Source organism: Triturus cristatus, chromosome 2_1, assembly GCF_964204655.1.
Source record: "Triturus cristatus chromosome 2_1, aTriCri1.1, whole genome shotgun sequence".
Lineage (NCBI taxonomy): Eukaryota > Metazoa > Chordata > Amphibia > Caudata > Salamandridae > Triturus > Triturus cristatus.
The window spans coordinates 292,208,781-292,223,261 of record NC_140581.1 but is presented as its reverse complement, the minus strand read 5'-3'; the positions used below and the strand labels follow the sequence as shown (position 1 = coordinate 292,223,261).

General features: G+C 47.9%; 1 protein-coding gene across 1 annotated transcript in view; it reads left to right on the top strand.

Annotated features, from left to right (window-relative positions):
- LOC146864114 (complement component C9-like) overlaps nt 1-14,481 on the top strand; it is a 160,385-nt gene that overhangs the window by 64,313 nt on the left and 81,591 nt on the right. The window lies entirely within an intron of this gene.

Sequence of the window (14,481 nt, the reverse complement as noted above, 5' to 3'; positions counted from 1 at the left end):
GTCCCCATTAGTCTCTTGATGATCGCAGCTTACTCTGTTGTGTGTGTGTAATTTATCATGTGGTATTTTGTCATGTGTTCTTTTCTGTTTTCCATTTTTTCCTATGTTACTTCTGAGCACCCCTTAGGTATGTAGTATCCACATACCTTGGTTGTAGATAGTTTAAGTTTTTTTGATCCTGATGAATTGCCGTGACCAATTTCTGGCTAACTAGGCAAGAAACATGTTGATCTCCTTGAGTGTAGGGCATACACAACTAGCGTCATAACCACTAGTAGCTATACCCACCTCAATTTTCACTTATTTTAGCTAGGCTGTTTACCACTTCATTAAATATATCTTTTCGTGGACTAACAGTACCTATTTTATCCTTTCACCACGTCTACACATTCTAGGGCCCCTTACCCCCACAGCAACCTTCGGCAGGAACAGAAGATCCCCGCCAAAGAGCCCCATTATTGGGAGCCCGTCAGGAATTGCAGCGCCGACCTGACGAGGGGCAGGCTCAAATGATGAAGCATGACACCTAGCTTGCTGGGTGTGTGAGAGCCCTAGTTCCAACAAAGGGTTTCCCCCTTCCGTAACACATGACAACCCCGCTGATACTATTACCTTTCTCACTGACCTACATCTTTCTCCGACCAGAGGAACTTTGTACTCTTTTTGTATTACTAGTCGTTAGGGTATGTACACTGGACCTCGTTAAAATTACCCATCTGTCCCTCTTTTTGTTGACATCCATACTGGTAGGCGGTATAGAGTGCTTGGTGTGGAGAAGCACAAACTCAGAGTCGAAATAGAAACAGTATAGTTGGGAATTTTCTCTAATAATAAGAATTGATTTCAACCCAAATTAACCCTTTTTGCAACATTAATCTATGCTCTAATGTTTACTTTGCAGTGTGTATGCAGCTCTATGATGAAAGTTAATACCTCACTGTTCTATATCAGGACTTTAAGTTATAAATTGCAAGTAACAAAAGGATGTCTCTTTTAAAATCAGTTACATTATATGCACTCTGTAATCTACATGGTACACGTTCTTTGCAGCAGGCATATTAGTCAAAACATCAACTTTACAAAACTCCAATTTCTATCCAGGAAGAACATTAATTGTAGGAGTTAGCTTGACATTTTTGTTGGGGCTGGTAATTGCCGGAGGAAAGAAATGCAGCAGCAGGTGCTTTGAAAACAAAATAAACTTGCAAACACAGCGCCCCCAGGAAGCCATCACCTGGTGCGGTGGCACTGGTCGCACCACCGTAGAGCCGGCCCTGGTGTAAACACTGCTCATATGTCAAAGTTGAGTACAGAGCACCACTGAATGAGCCTGGCTGGAGCCTGCCCCTGATTGGAGGCAGTATTGCCTGCCTGCCTACACTCAGTCCCATTGGTCTGCGAGCCATCCGAAGTTTCACGTGCGTCTGTTTGTGTGCTGCTTACGTAGAGCTGCAGTTGCTCTCAGGCTGTGGCTTGTGGGCCATGCTGTGTGGCGGGTGCAGAGTAAACACTGCTCATCAGTCAGAATATACTACAAAGCACCACTGAATGAGCCTGGCTCAGCTTGAGGTCCTCTGGGGCTCTCGAGCTGAAAAGGGCCAAGCCTGGCCCCTACTGACCTAAGGCTACAAAGGAGGGAGTGTGTGTCAAGGCCACGAAACAGAACAACAAGTGTGCAGCATGTATGCTGAGCAGTAACGACTTAAAAGCTTCCCAAACCTCTGTCGTAAATCAGTTAAACAATCTCCATTACCCCCACATTCCTAGGTCCTTGTCCCATTCATTACTTATAGAGCTCTTTCATCTCCCGACAGAGAAATGAACACAAGGAATGCTGGTTCCCCACCGCCTCCCACCGGGTGTAGATAAACCGTACTTACCCAGCCTTTGTTCTGTTCTTTTTTCTGTCTCAGACAGAATGGGACGAGGTCGGTGGAAGTCTGGCCCTTGTTGGCTGGGGTGCTTCTGGGTCACGGTCACGTCTGCCTGATGGCGGGCCAGATTGGCAGATGGTGGAAGTCTTGGCACGTCATAGCTTGGTGAGCAGTGCTCCGGCTGTGCCTGGTTTACTACATGGAGGACAATCGGGCTGGGTCCAGGCACGCCGGTCACAGAGGGCGTGCCTGGGCTGGCTGGGGGGGCATGTTACTTTGTGTTTTTTAGTGAAGGAAAATATTTTTTTCCTGGGGTAAGTACTGCATAGCTGTTGTGTTTATTACTCTCCGTTTGTGTTGCACTACTGTGTTCTGTGGCTTCTCCTGATAAGAGATCATGGTGAAACATACCAGAAAAAGGAAGCATGGAGCTGAGTTTTTCTCTTCTGCCTCTAGTTCCTCCAGCTCTTCTGCTTCCCCTCCAAAACGCCGCAGGGAGTGTGGGGACGCTAAATTGAAGATATTGATACGGGAGACATTGTTGGAGATGAAGGACTCCACTAAGCCTAAAGGGATGGGGCCTGTTCCGTCTCCTTCTTCAGGGTCTGAGGAGGAGGGGCAAGGGCCTGAGGATCTGATGGGTAGAAGTATGTTTCCAAAGACATGCTGCCAGACTTGATCAGGCATGCAAAGTCTAATATGGGTTTCCCAGATGGGGAAATCCCTTCAACCTCATCTGGGGGCATGCTGCGGCACTTCCAGATTTTTGGCACCCCTGGATGTGCTTGTTCATCAGTACATTTCTGAGGTCCTCAAGAGGGAGTGAAGGGACCTGGATAAGAGCATGTTGCCCCGCTTCATTGCAAAATTGTATCCCTTGCAGGATATTTAGAAAGACCAGTCAGATGCCATTCCCATGGATTAATTTCTGGCCAGTGTGGTGGGGCGGACCTCCTTGGTGAAAAATAGGGTCATCAAGGATGTTGTGGATAAGAACATTGATGCCTCCCTTCGTAAGTTCTATTCCAATTCCCATCTCACTCTTCGGGCAGGTATCTATAGTACCTATGTGGCGCAATCTTTACTAACGGATCTCAAGGTGCTGTTTAGGTCCTTGGACGATGCCTCTCACCGTGCAGGTCTGCTGGACCAGATTAAATGCCGAGTCGAATATCTTTTTGATATTTCTTTTGATGTGGTCAGGGCTTCGGCCCTTTGTGGAGGCCATCAGAATATTGTTCTTAAGGGCTAGAGGACAGATTCTGCCTAGAAGACATTTTTGCTGAGGTTGCTTTTTCAGGGATTGATGGGTTTGTTTGGGGCAGAGTTGGAGGATAAGCTGCATAAGTTATTCAAGGTGAAGAAACATTTCTCCTCCCTCAAAGGTGCTACTAGTGAGAGTGAGAGACTGTCCTTTAAGCCTGAATTTCCCTTTCGCTCCTGCTCCAGAAAGCAGTTCCCCAGGTCTCATGGTTGATTCACTGCTGGACGGGGTCGGGATTGGAAGGCGAAATCCCCCTCCTAAGCCTCATTTCTGACTATATGATGGGGCAGGAATTTGTGTTCAGTGGTCGCACTTCCTCCAGGCATGGGAGCAGTCTACTTCCGATGCGTGAGGCACGGCTACAGGATCGAGTTTGGGGAGTTCCCGTCGGCATCCGGCATCCGTCCGAATCTTTGGCCTTCCAGGGAAATTAAGCAGATGACTCTGGCATGGGGAATTCATTCTCTACTACAGAAGGGAGCCATTCATGTGGCCTTCCCCTTGGAGGTGGGGGGGGGGGGTTAGCCACTCATTTTTCTGGTGGCAAAGGCTAACCTGGGCATCTGACTGGTTTGGGATTTAAAGTCTCTGAACCGGTTTGTGCTGCATCTCCCCTTCAAGATGGAGACACTGCAGCAGATTATCCCATTGGTGCTGAAGGACCATCTCATGTACACATTGGACTTGCAGGAGCGTACTATCATGTGCCCATTCAACCCTTCTTCCAGAAGTTTCTGAGGTTCTGCATCAGGGGGTGCAGTACCGGTTTCTGGTCCTTCCATTTGGGCTGTGGTCAGCCCCCTTGGTGTTTCCCAAGGTGGTGGCTCCCCTGCTGGCCTCCCTTCATTTCCAAGGCATCCTCTTATACCCTTATCTGGATGATTGGCTCCTCCATGTTCTCTCAGAGGAGCTGATCTTGGGGTGTCTAGGGATAGTGTGTGCCTCACTCAGGGCGCATGGGTTTCTCCTGAACTGGGAGAAGTATCAACTGGTGCCCTTTCAGGACATGATGTTAATTGGGGCCCGGTTCCGAACCATCCTGAACAAAGTGTTCCTGCCGGTTTCCTGGATCTGGGTGCTTCAATCCTTGGCCTTGGAGGTGATGGGCAAGTCCTGTCTGTCAGTTCGCCGGTGGTTGCAGATGTTAGGGTACATGTAAGCGGCTGTGTTTCTGGTGCCCTGGGCTCGGTTGCACCGCCGCGCTCTGTGGCTGCTGTCAGTGTGGTATCCTCGCTTTGGCGACTTTGATCTGGCGATTGCTTTGTCCCCGGCAGAATGCCAGCAGCTGGAGTGGTGGACTCTGGTGGTCAATCTGGAGTGGGGTGTGCCGCTGTAGCCAGACCCCCCATTCAGGAGTACAGATGCCAGCGCATTTGGTTGAGGTGTGACTCTGGGGGACAGGTCCTTGCAGGCCTGCTGGACTCTGAGGGAGAAGCGGATGTCCTCCAACTGGAGGGAGCTGATGGTTGTTTCCCAGGCTGTTGGGGGATTTCAAGCCTTGATGGAGCGGTGCAACCTGGTGGTGCGTTCCGACAACCAGGTCTCTATAGCATATATGAAGAATCGGGGGGGGGGTTCCATACCTATCCCTCAATGCGGTGGCACGGCCTTTGTTCTTCTGGGTGGAACAGCGCCTTCTGTCCCCGCGAGCTGCGTATGTTCGGGGTGGCAGACGGCCTGCCGGTTCTTCCCTTCCTCTCACAAGCTGTGTCTTACCAGGGAGGTTTTTCACAAGGTGTGCAGGGGGTTTGGTGCACCCTTCCTGGATCTTCTTGCTACCCGGCACAATGCTCAGGTTCCTCGGTTTTGTTGTCTGGCTTCTCATGGGGAGGTCTGAGGGTGGATGGCCTGACAGTACCTAGGCCCAACTGCCTGTTGCCTGCCTTCCCTTTGATTGCTCTGGTTCTCCAGTTTCTGGCATGTCTCCAGGGCGAGTCCAGGATGGTGATTGTGGTGGTGCCTTTTTGGCCCCGTCGGTCTTGGTTCCCCATTTTCAGGCTGATGACTGTTCAGGGTCCGTGGATCGTGCCATGCTTCACTTCTCCTCTGTGGGCTGTCCCGTCTCTGGCTCATCCTTGGCTCCGTCCCTCGATCTGGAAGTTGAGAGGCGGTGGTCGCAGCACCAAGGGCTGCCTCAAAACCTAGCACTGGCTATTCAACAGCCACGTCTTCCTTCCATTCTGAAGTCCTGTGAGAGACACTGGAGGAATTTTGCCTGTTAGTGTGGTTACCTCCATCTGTCTCCGTTGGAGTGTTCCCTCATGGATGTGTTACAATTTTTGTGGGAGGGCTTTGAGAAGCACCTGGCGGTGTCTACCTTGAGGGCCCAGTGGGCTGCCAAATAAGGCTTTTCGGGCTCCCTGGGATAATGTGGGGGACATGGATCATCTTGTGGTCAGGTTGCTTCGCAGTTTCTCTCTTGCCCATCCTGTGGTGAAGCCGCTTTTTCCCTTGTGGGACTGGTGCTGAAGGCTCTGGTGTCGTCCCCCTTTGAAACGTTGGAGTTGGTTGAGATTAAGTTTGTCACCTTAAAGGTGATTTTCTTGGTGGCGACCACTTCAGCTCGGTGGATTGGGGAACTGGGTGCTCTCATGGCCAGGGAACCCTACTTGTCTTTTTCTGATGATGGTGTAGTTTTTAGGTTGGAGGCCTCTTTTGTGCCTAAGGTGGCGTCTCAATTCCGTAAATCCCAGGAGCTGGTTCTGCCAGCTCTGGTAGAGGTTCCTGGTTCTTCCGGGGACTTGGATTGGTCCCTGTTGGACATGAAGTGGTGTATCTGGATCACACTAAGGGCCTGATTCCGATGTCAGACGGACCGGAGTCAGTCCAACATTGGTTTGGAACAGGAATCGAACGACCTCCTGTCATCGGTTCCAGCCCAGGAATTAGGATGTGACCGAACCCTGTTCGGTCGCATGCCTATTCTTTACAATGGGAGCATGCATTCCAAACGGAATGCAGCTCTCATTGAAAAGAACAGAGGTGTAGTTCATCCCTGCACCCGGTGGTCAACAGGCTGCCATTCGGCGGCCTCGCACCCATGGGGTCCCTGCTGCGGGCCCCCAAAGACAATTTCTCAATGCTTTTCTGTGTCGGAAAGGCCAGCACAGAAAGGCAGTCGGAAGCTGCCATTGTAATCCCTCGGCCGGAAAGAGCCGGCTGAGGGATTACTGAAGGCCTTCCGATTGGCGGACAGGCTCTCCGAGCCCATCGGAAGCCATTCGGAACTCCTGTTTGGGATATTTCCCAACCGACCCCATTGAAATGGGCCGGTCAGACATTATTCCAAACAGAACATTACGATGCAGTAAGAATGGCTCCGACCGTTAGCCAGTGGCTGAAGCAGGTGATTGAGCCGGCTTCTTCCCTGGAAGGTGCTCCTCTACCAGGTGGAGTGCAGGGCAGTTCCACGAGGGTTGTGGCGACCTCGTGGGCTGAAATGCATGGGGTGTCCATTGCTGAGGTTTGACAGGTGGCTACGTGGGCTTCCTCTAATAATTTTGTTTACCATTATCGTCTCCAGAATGTTTTGGAGGAGGATGACAATTTTGGGTTAGGTGTGTTGTAGGCTGTGTGCTCCTAACTGTATTTTTCTTTTCTGTACCTTGTTATATGTTATGTTATAGTAGATTTATACTGCACACAAATACTCAAGAGTGTCCTGGCGCGCAAAGTAACCGTGACCAAGTGGAGCGAAGAGTTTAAATCGGCTGATTAAAAAGGAAGGCTTTAAGTTGTTTTTGAAAGAGTCTGAAGTCCTGAATATACCGTAATTCCAAGGAAAGGGACTTCCATGCCATTGCTGCTTTGACGGAGAGGGACTGACCCCCCAGCCGCGTCCTGCGGAATCGGGGGATCGCCATCGGTCGTTGGGTGGCTGAACGCATAGATCTGCTGGGGACATAGAAAGCAAAACACTTCCTGATATATATTGGTCCAAGACCGTGCAGGGTTGTATGAGCCAGCGTGAGGGCTTTAAATTGCACTCTGTGGGCCACAGGATGCCAATGCAGATCTCGTAAATGCTGTCTTACGCTTGATCTTCCAGAGATGTTAAACAGAATTCTAGCCGCGGCATTCTGTATGGTCTGCAGTTTTTTTTATCAGATATCCAGGGATGCCAATGTACAAAGCATTGGCATAGTCAATGCGGGAGAGAATGAGCGCATGGGTGACCATTTCCTTGGTTGGCCTTGGAAGCATGGGGAAGAACCTTCTTAATGATTTAAGGGTGCCAAAGCAAACTCTGGTGAGTTTCTTGATTCGCACCGAAAACCGAAGGTCTTCTCTGAACCAGACCCCCAAGTTCTTTGCTGGATCGCCCTCTGAGTTGGGTCGAGGGAAGTCTGGTGGCCTCAAGGTTTCTCTAAAGGCAGGCGGAAACTGACCATAGAGAAGGACCTCCGACGTGTCCTCGTTGCATTTCAGTTGGGCCACTTAAACACAGATGAGAGACATTTCTGGGCAGTTTCTGTCAACAGGTCGGAGTCCTTCCAGGTAAATAGGAGCTGGGTGTCATTGGCATAAGCTAATATTTTTGCTCCCAGCTCCTCTGCCAGAAAAATCAAAGGAGTCAGATATTAAAGAGCAAAGGGCTCAAGGTAGAACCCTGTGGGACTCCGGTAGACATTTTCCTGGCAGGCGATGAAAAAGGTGGCATCCAGACCTGCTGAGTGCGCTCTTCCAGAAAGGATTTCATCCAATCCCAGGCGGTGCCAGTGATGGCAATGTTTGAAAGTCGGGCGAGAAGTATTTGATGGGGCACCGTATCGAAGGCGGCAGAGAGGTCAAGCAAAATCGAGGCCGCCCTGCCGCCCGCTTCTAGACACTCCCTAATCGCCTCAGCCATTTCCACCAGTGTGGTCTCGGTGCTATATGATGCCCTAAAACCAGATTGCGCCGGGTGGAGAGCACCGGATGCTTCAACATAGGCCTCTAGCTGTTGAAAGACCACCTTTTCATAAACCTTTGTCAATGCCGGTAGGAGAGAGATGGGGCGATAACTAGCAAGTTTGAAAGGATCTAAAGAAGGTTTTTTTAAAAGTGGCAAGAGCTTTGCCTGTTTCCAATTCAGAGGTACAGTAGCAGTCTGTAAGGATAGATTAATAATCGTATTTACCTCTGAATATACCACCTCAGCAACCACAGCCAGAACTTTAGCTGGTCATGGGTCTGTCGGGGAACCCCACTTGAGTGATTTGAGGATGGCCAATGTATCCGACCCAACTGTGGACAGAAACTTCATAAATGGAGGAGCTGATGTGGTGGGAGCTAGAAGGGGCAAAGGAGAATTTAAATAAATTCACTTGGGTGCTGTTTTAAGTGTGGTGTCCTGTTTTTTTTGGGGGGGGGGGTACGCAAGGCTGGTTGTCTGGCTTTGGTATTCTCATTAAGTAATGAATGGGACCAGGACATGGGGATGTGGGGTAATGTCCTATTACTTACTGGTAATCTTCATTACTCATGGTCCTGTGGTCCTCGTCCCATTCATTACGCCCCTCCCTCCCTCCCGAACGGCCGGCCTTCCTTGGAAGGCTTGTTAGGTCAGAACAAATGCTGGGTTAAGTACAGTTTATGTACTCCCGGTGGGAGGGGATAGAGCATGGGCAACCAGCAGTCCTTGCGTTCTTTTTTTCTGTCTGGGAGATGATAGATCTCCATAAGTAATGAATGGGAGGAGGACTACACCAAGAGTAATGAAGATTACCAGTAATTAATAGGACATTCCCTGCACAAACTGAGTCCATTTAGAAACGCTTTATGTATCCCTTAATTCCTTGTTTCTAAATAGGACTCCACTATTTCACGATAACTTTTAAACACAAGCGTGTTGTACTGCCTGCTGCCTGCATGCGCTGTGCAGTGTTGCTTTGTTTTCAGCTAGTTAAATGCACTCTGCCATTATCTTGTTCTAGGTACTGCTCAACAATGCCACAAACTACTCAACATAACTCCACTAAACAGCACACAGTGAAAAATTATAAACTGCACAAGAATTTAACATGGGTGTTCCGGATTGTGTGTGTTACTGCATTTTCATGACGGGAAACATCCTTTACCCCACATGCATTACTCCACATGCCATTACCCTGCATTTTTTACTCTGAAAAATCTTTTACAACGCAGGGCTTTACACCGCATTTTATAATAACGCATTCCACTTAGTAACGCCCCCGTGGAGCCAGAATAGTAAATTGCGTTATAATGGGGAATGCGTTGTAATGGATTGCATTGGAAAGCCCTGCGTTGTAAAAGATTTTGCAGTGTAAAAATAGTGGGTTAATGGCATGTGGAGTAAACGTGTGTGGGGTAAAGTGTCCTATTTTTCATGACTACTGAAAAATAACTCATAGCCTCCCAAAGAAATTAGCAGTCTTTTTGTCATTTTATGAAATGACTCACACGCCGAGCTGCTATACCTGCGCTAATCTGACTCCTTAGACAATATTGGCATATGTGTGTGTTAGGAAAGGCAACTTTACCTTATAACTGCCTACATGGAGACACTTGTGCATTACAAGACATTTATTTGAAGGGGCATATTTGTCCCTGTGTGCAGTTTTATGGTTCAGTTCCCCACCACCATCTTCTGAATCAATGTTAAACTTTTTAAAGTATTTGGAATTCACTGGACATTGGGCCTCTTTCTCAAAGGCATCTTAGGTCTTTAGGCGGGTATGCTGATATTCTGTGGCCACTTTCCAGCTCCTTTAGACAATATCATTGCAGGTGGTAGCACTCGTTCTTATCACCTCTAAAGGTAAATGTGCTGCGAAAAGGAAACTTTGTTTTTTTAGCTGTCCCCTCCCTGTTGCCTTGTCAACATATTCTGCCCTTTGCATGCCCCTCTTCACAGTGCCTGGTCTCGGGAACCTTCTGGCACTCAAGGCTTCACTGCAAGCCCATTTGTTTTTCATCCTTTGATGAGTTACTTTGAGCAAATTCGTCTCTTTTCATAGAGAGCTTCTAAATTCTTCGTCATTACCTCCTCATTCATCTTCCTGCCGCAGACCTCACCAAGTGAGCAGTTCCCCTGCTTAGTAGAACACCATTACCTAGTTGAAAGAAAGTTCTTCCGATATGGCTTTCATTCCCATAATCCAGAAAAGGAGAAACTGAGTATGACCACTTCTTGTTTTTTCCTTTCTGCGAGATGGAGACACCATTGCGGGCATCTTAAAGCTAAGTCTATGCTAAGTCTATGTTTCTTTAGTTTGTCTGTTTAAGAATGTTTTTTCTTCCCCTTTCGAGGCTCACTCCAGCAGCTTTGTTTTAGGTCTGGTTGTATCGCTGTGCTCAACAGGTGAGGACCGAAGTGAATTATATTCCCTGGAGGGCGAAGTGCTTAGGGATGTTTGTGCTATTGCAAGCCTTTTCTTGACTTTTAAGTGGTGCTTTTCGGCACATATTTCTTTTATTTCAATAGTGAGAAGCACTGTTTCTTTCTTCCTTAGGCCAGTACCTGCCTTTATGGGAGCTCCCGCTAGTGTTCTGGAGCCGCGTTATTTTGTTCCCTTTGTAAGAGGATATGCAGAAGTCTCAGTGTGTTCATGAGACTTGCCGCATGTAGAAATGGAGCAAGCTGGCACCTCGTCTGAGTCCCCTGCTTTGCTGTCAATTCAGCAAATGATTGAGACAGCCATGATAGCTGCCTCCCAAGCCAGAGACACCATGGGAACCCACCTACCTAAGCATTCCAGGCTGGATGAAGTCCCTCCAGAGGACCCTGAGGATGAAGACAAACAAGATCTTTCAGCATATTTGAGAAAAGGTGGACTTTCCTAGTCCTCAGTCAAGCATAGATGAGGAGGAGTTCTTCACGAAATACCAATGCCCGGATCCTGAGCCTTTATTCCTTTACAGTGTGGTGCACAGGGTAATGAATCATGAGTGAAAGGACATTGGCAAATCCTATTTTCCTCGCTTTCTTTCTAAGAGACATCCATTAGAGGTATTTTCGGGGGAGTTTTTTCCTCCTATGGTGAAGGTGGACACTCTAATTATCCTTGCAAGGGACTGTTATTTCGGAGGATGTATTACCCTCAGATCTGGTGGATTCAAATTTTTAAGGGGTTCTAAAGAGAGCTTATTTCGCAGCAATGTTTCGTGCTTAAGCAAATGTCTATTTGATTTACACTAGCCAGTCTATTTTCAATGATTTCCATGCATTGGCAGAACAAATGTGTGAAGGTCAGGATACAACTACTCTCTTGGCTATAATGGATTCTCGGGTCCATAATCTCTCAGATACCTTATGTGCACCTGCTGTGGCCTCTGGAGCTTCAGTTGCTGTCCGTCGTCATATCTGGATGGGGGCTTGGAAAGTGGACTCAGCCCAAAGATCTGTCCTCAGATGGTGCTAAGATCTTTAGGTCCCAGTTAGAAGATATGGTGAAGAAATCTGTTGGGAATAAAAAGTTGATGGCTCAAGCGGCATAGGTTTTGGGTATTGGAGAACCTTTGGCCCACGCTCTGTTAAGTCTGCCAATCAGGCCTTTTGAGGTCGGGGTCCAGCCCTCAGACTTTTCAGCCCTCAACTCTTCCAAAAGCTTGACTATGCGGATTTTCCAGTGTGGGGTCATCTTCTCAGCTTTTCTTCCACCAAGAATGTAGCTGTTTAGTAAGAGACATCTAGAATCAGCAGACTGAGTCAGAGGATTATCACATAGACTTTTCCACACTACTTAAGGATTACTTTCAACGAACTCCTCTACCACGGGATCCAGTACATCATCAAGTGTGCCTATCAGGAGCCCAGTTCCTGTTGGAGAAGGCGGCAATAATTCCTGTCCCCCCCCCCCCCCCAATGAACTCAGGCTCAGCTTTATTCCATTCTCTTCTTGTTCAGATAAGCTTTAGTAGATTATTGTCGAATTCTGGACCTCAAAGGGGTGAAACTGTTCATCGCTCACAGACCGTTCAAAATGATCATGGTACGGGCCATTCTTCAGTTGATCAATTGGGGGATGTTTTAGCATTCCTGGACATGATGGATGCTTACTTGCATGTCCTTATTTGCGCTTACACCAGAGATTCCTACTTTGGCGAATCATTACCAGTTTCAAATTTTGCCATTTGGCCTTTCTTCGATGGCAAGAGTTTTTATCAAGCTCTTGGAATCCTTGGTGGGTATTTTACATTCTCAAGATATTCAGGTCTTCCTGAATCTTTATGACTGGTTCCATGTCTCTTCTTCTCTCCTTTAGGCAAAAGAAACATGTTTGAAAGGTCTGTGAGCTTCAGATGAGACACAGTGTCCTCTTCAACTACGAGAAGTCTTATCCTCAGCCTTCCAGGCACTTTGGCTCATTGGAACTTTATTTCGGACTGATCAAAGAAGAGTCTTCTTTACTGAGGACTGAAAAAACAAACTGATGTCTCACCTGACTTTTTTGGTCACATTCTTATGCTCCGGTGAGACTTTGGCTGAGGAGCCAGGGTGGAATGGCCTCAACATTAGCCATCCCACTCTGGAGCCATCTGCATCTTTATCTTTTAGTCCACCACCTTCTGCAACATTGGAATCCCCTTTCTCTGGATTACAAGGCTTTGGTTCCTATTATGACACACATTTCTCAGGACCAGGTGCTTTGTCTTAGCAGCATCTGCATGGCCCTTTGGTGTCACGGGCCACCCTTCTACATGGGTTCAATTCCTACCGGGGTTGCCTTGGGGTTGGGGTTGGAGGTGTCATCCTTGGTGGGTGTTGTTTGAGGCAGGGTCTTCACTGGAGTTGCTGTTTGGTCTTTGGTTCCCCTAGTCTCGTGGCCTTGGGGGTTTTCCTTTCTCTGCCCTTGGTCCTTTCTGGTTTTTGGGTCCTGGTTCGGTCCGGTTCAGGGATTGGTGGTGTCCATACTTCGGGGGGTGTCTTTACTTGTCTGAGTTGGGGCCCTGTTGTTGGCCTCTTTTCCTAGTTGGGTGTTGTGCTTTGCTGGCTCTCCCTCTGTCTTTTCCAGTCCAGGTGGGGGTAGCATTATGGCTGGCTGGTTGTCCTGGTTAGTCTTCGGGTGGCTGGGATTCTGCTGCTTGTCGGGCCTGCTTCCTTTCTAAGGCTGTGGGAGGTGAGGGGCGGCTGTGGCTTCGTTGGGCGGTGTTCCTTTTTTGAAACCCGGTTTCACCTGGGATCTTTGTGAGTGCCTCTGTCTTGGCCTGTTGGCCTGTCCCTGTGTCAAGGCTCCGGCTCCTTCTTCCTTTCTGGGGGCATTGGCGATCGTCTTGTGTCAGCACTGGTGGTCGATGCTGGGCGTTCTTGCCATGGGGCCTGGGTCTTTCGATGGCAGTGGTGTCATCTGAGCTCTCTGGTGGCGGCGGGGGGTTGCTCCCTGGTCGATGCTTCCTCCCTTTATGGTTTTGTCTTTTTAGGCTTGATATTTCCTCCTTGTGCACTTGTTCCCCGGTTTTCTGTCTGGTTTTGTGTGCAGGCACCTTGAGTGTGACTTACCATAATCTTCATTACTCCTGGTCCTGTTGACCTCATCCCACTCATGACTCCCCTCCCTCCCGGCCGACCGGCCTTCCTGTTGGTGGCTTGGTAGTTCAGGGAGAATGCAGGGTAAGTACTGGTTAAGTACTCCCAGTGTAGAGGGTCCGAGCATTCCTTTGTTCTTTTTTCTGTCTGGGAGATGGTTATCTCCATAAGTCATGAATGGACGAGGACAACTGGACCAAGAGTAATGAAGATTACCGGTAAGTAAAAGGGCATTCCATTTGTATCCAAATAAAGAAAATATGATTTTTGTTTTGTCCATTTTCTCCCCACCTACTTTTTCCCTTACCATGGCAGCAAAAAACTGTTTAGCCACCATACAAACCTTGCTGACTAGTGCGCACAGGCTTGAATCTTTTAGAGGAGCTTTCTTGGTTATTACCTTTGCATTTCAAGTACTTTGCTGAACATGTAATAGAATCACACAGTTTGAATCAGGGTTAAACTGGAGGATATCCATTGATTTCATCTAGGAACATTGTGAGATGTGTCTAACCTCTTCTCTCGAGTAATTGACACATTAGCAAGCATTCTACAGGCTCTAGCACTATGATCTTTTGATGCTACGGCTGCAGAATCACCATCAATGGGATGTAAATTTTAACTTTGGCCAAAACAAATACCTGCAACACTAACATTTCTCAAGCAATATAGAACTTCTAACTTTTAGGCAATTGATTTGCACATTAATATTACCTATTGTATTAAATGCAATTGCATATGGTATTCTGTACAAGCAGACATCAGGGGAGGATAACATAAACTCATTGTGGTACTAATTTTCACAGAAGTGCACCATGTTACATTTTGCACTTACATTTTGCACTTGTGTCAAACATACAATCATTGACTTTTGA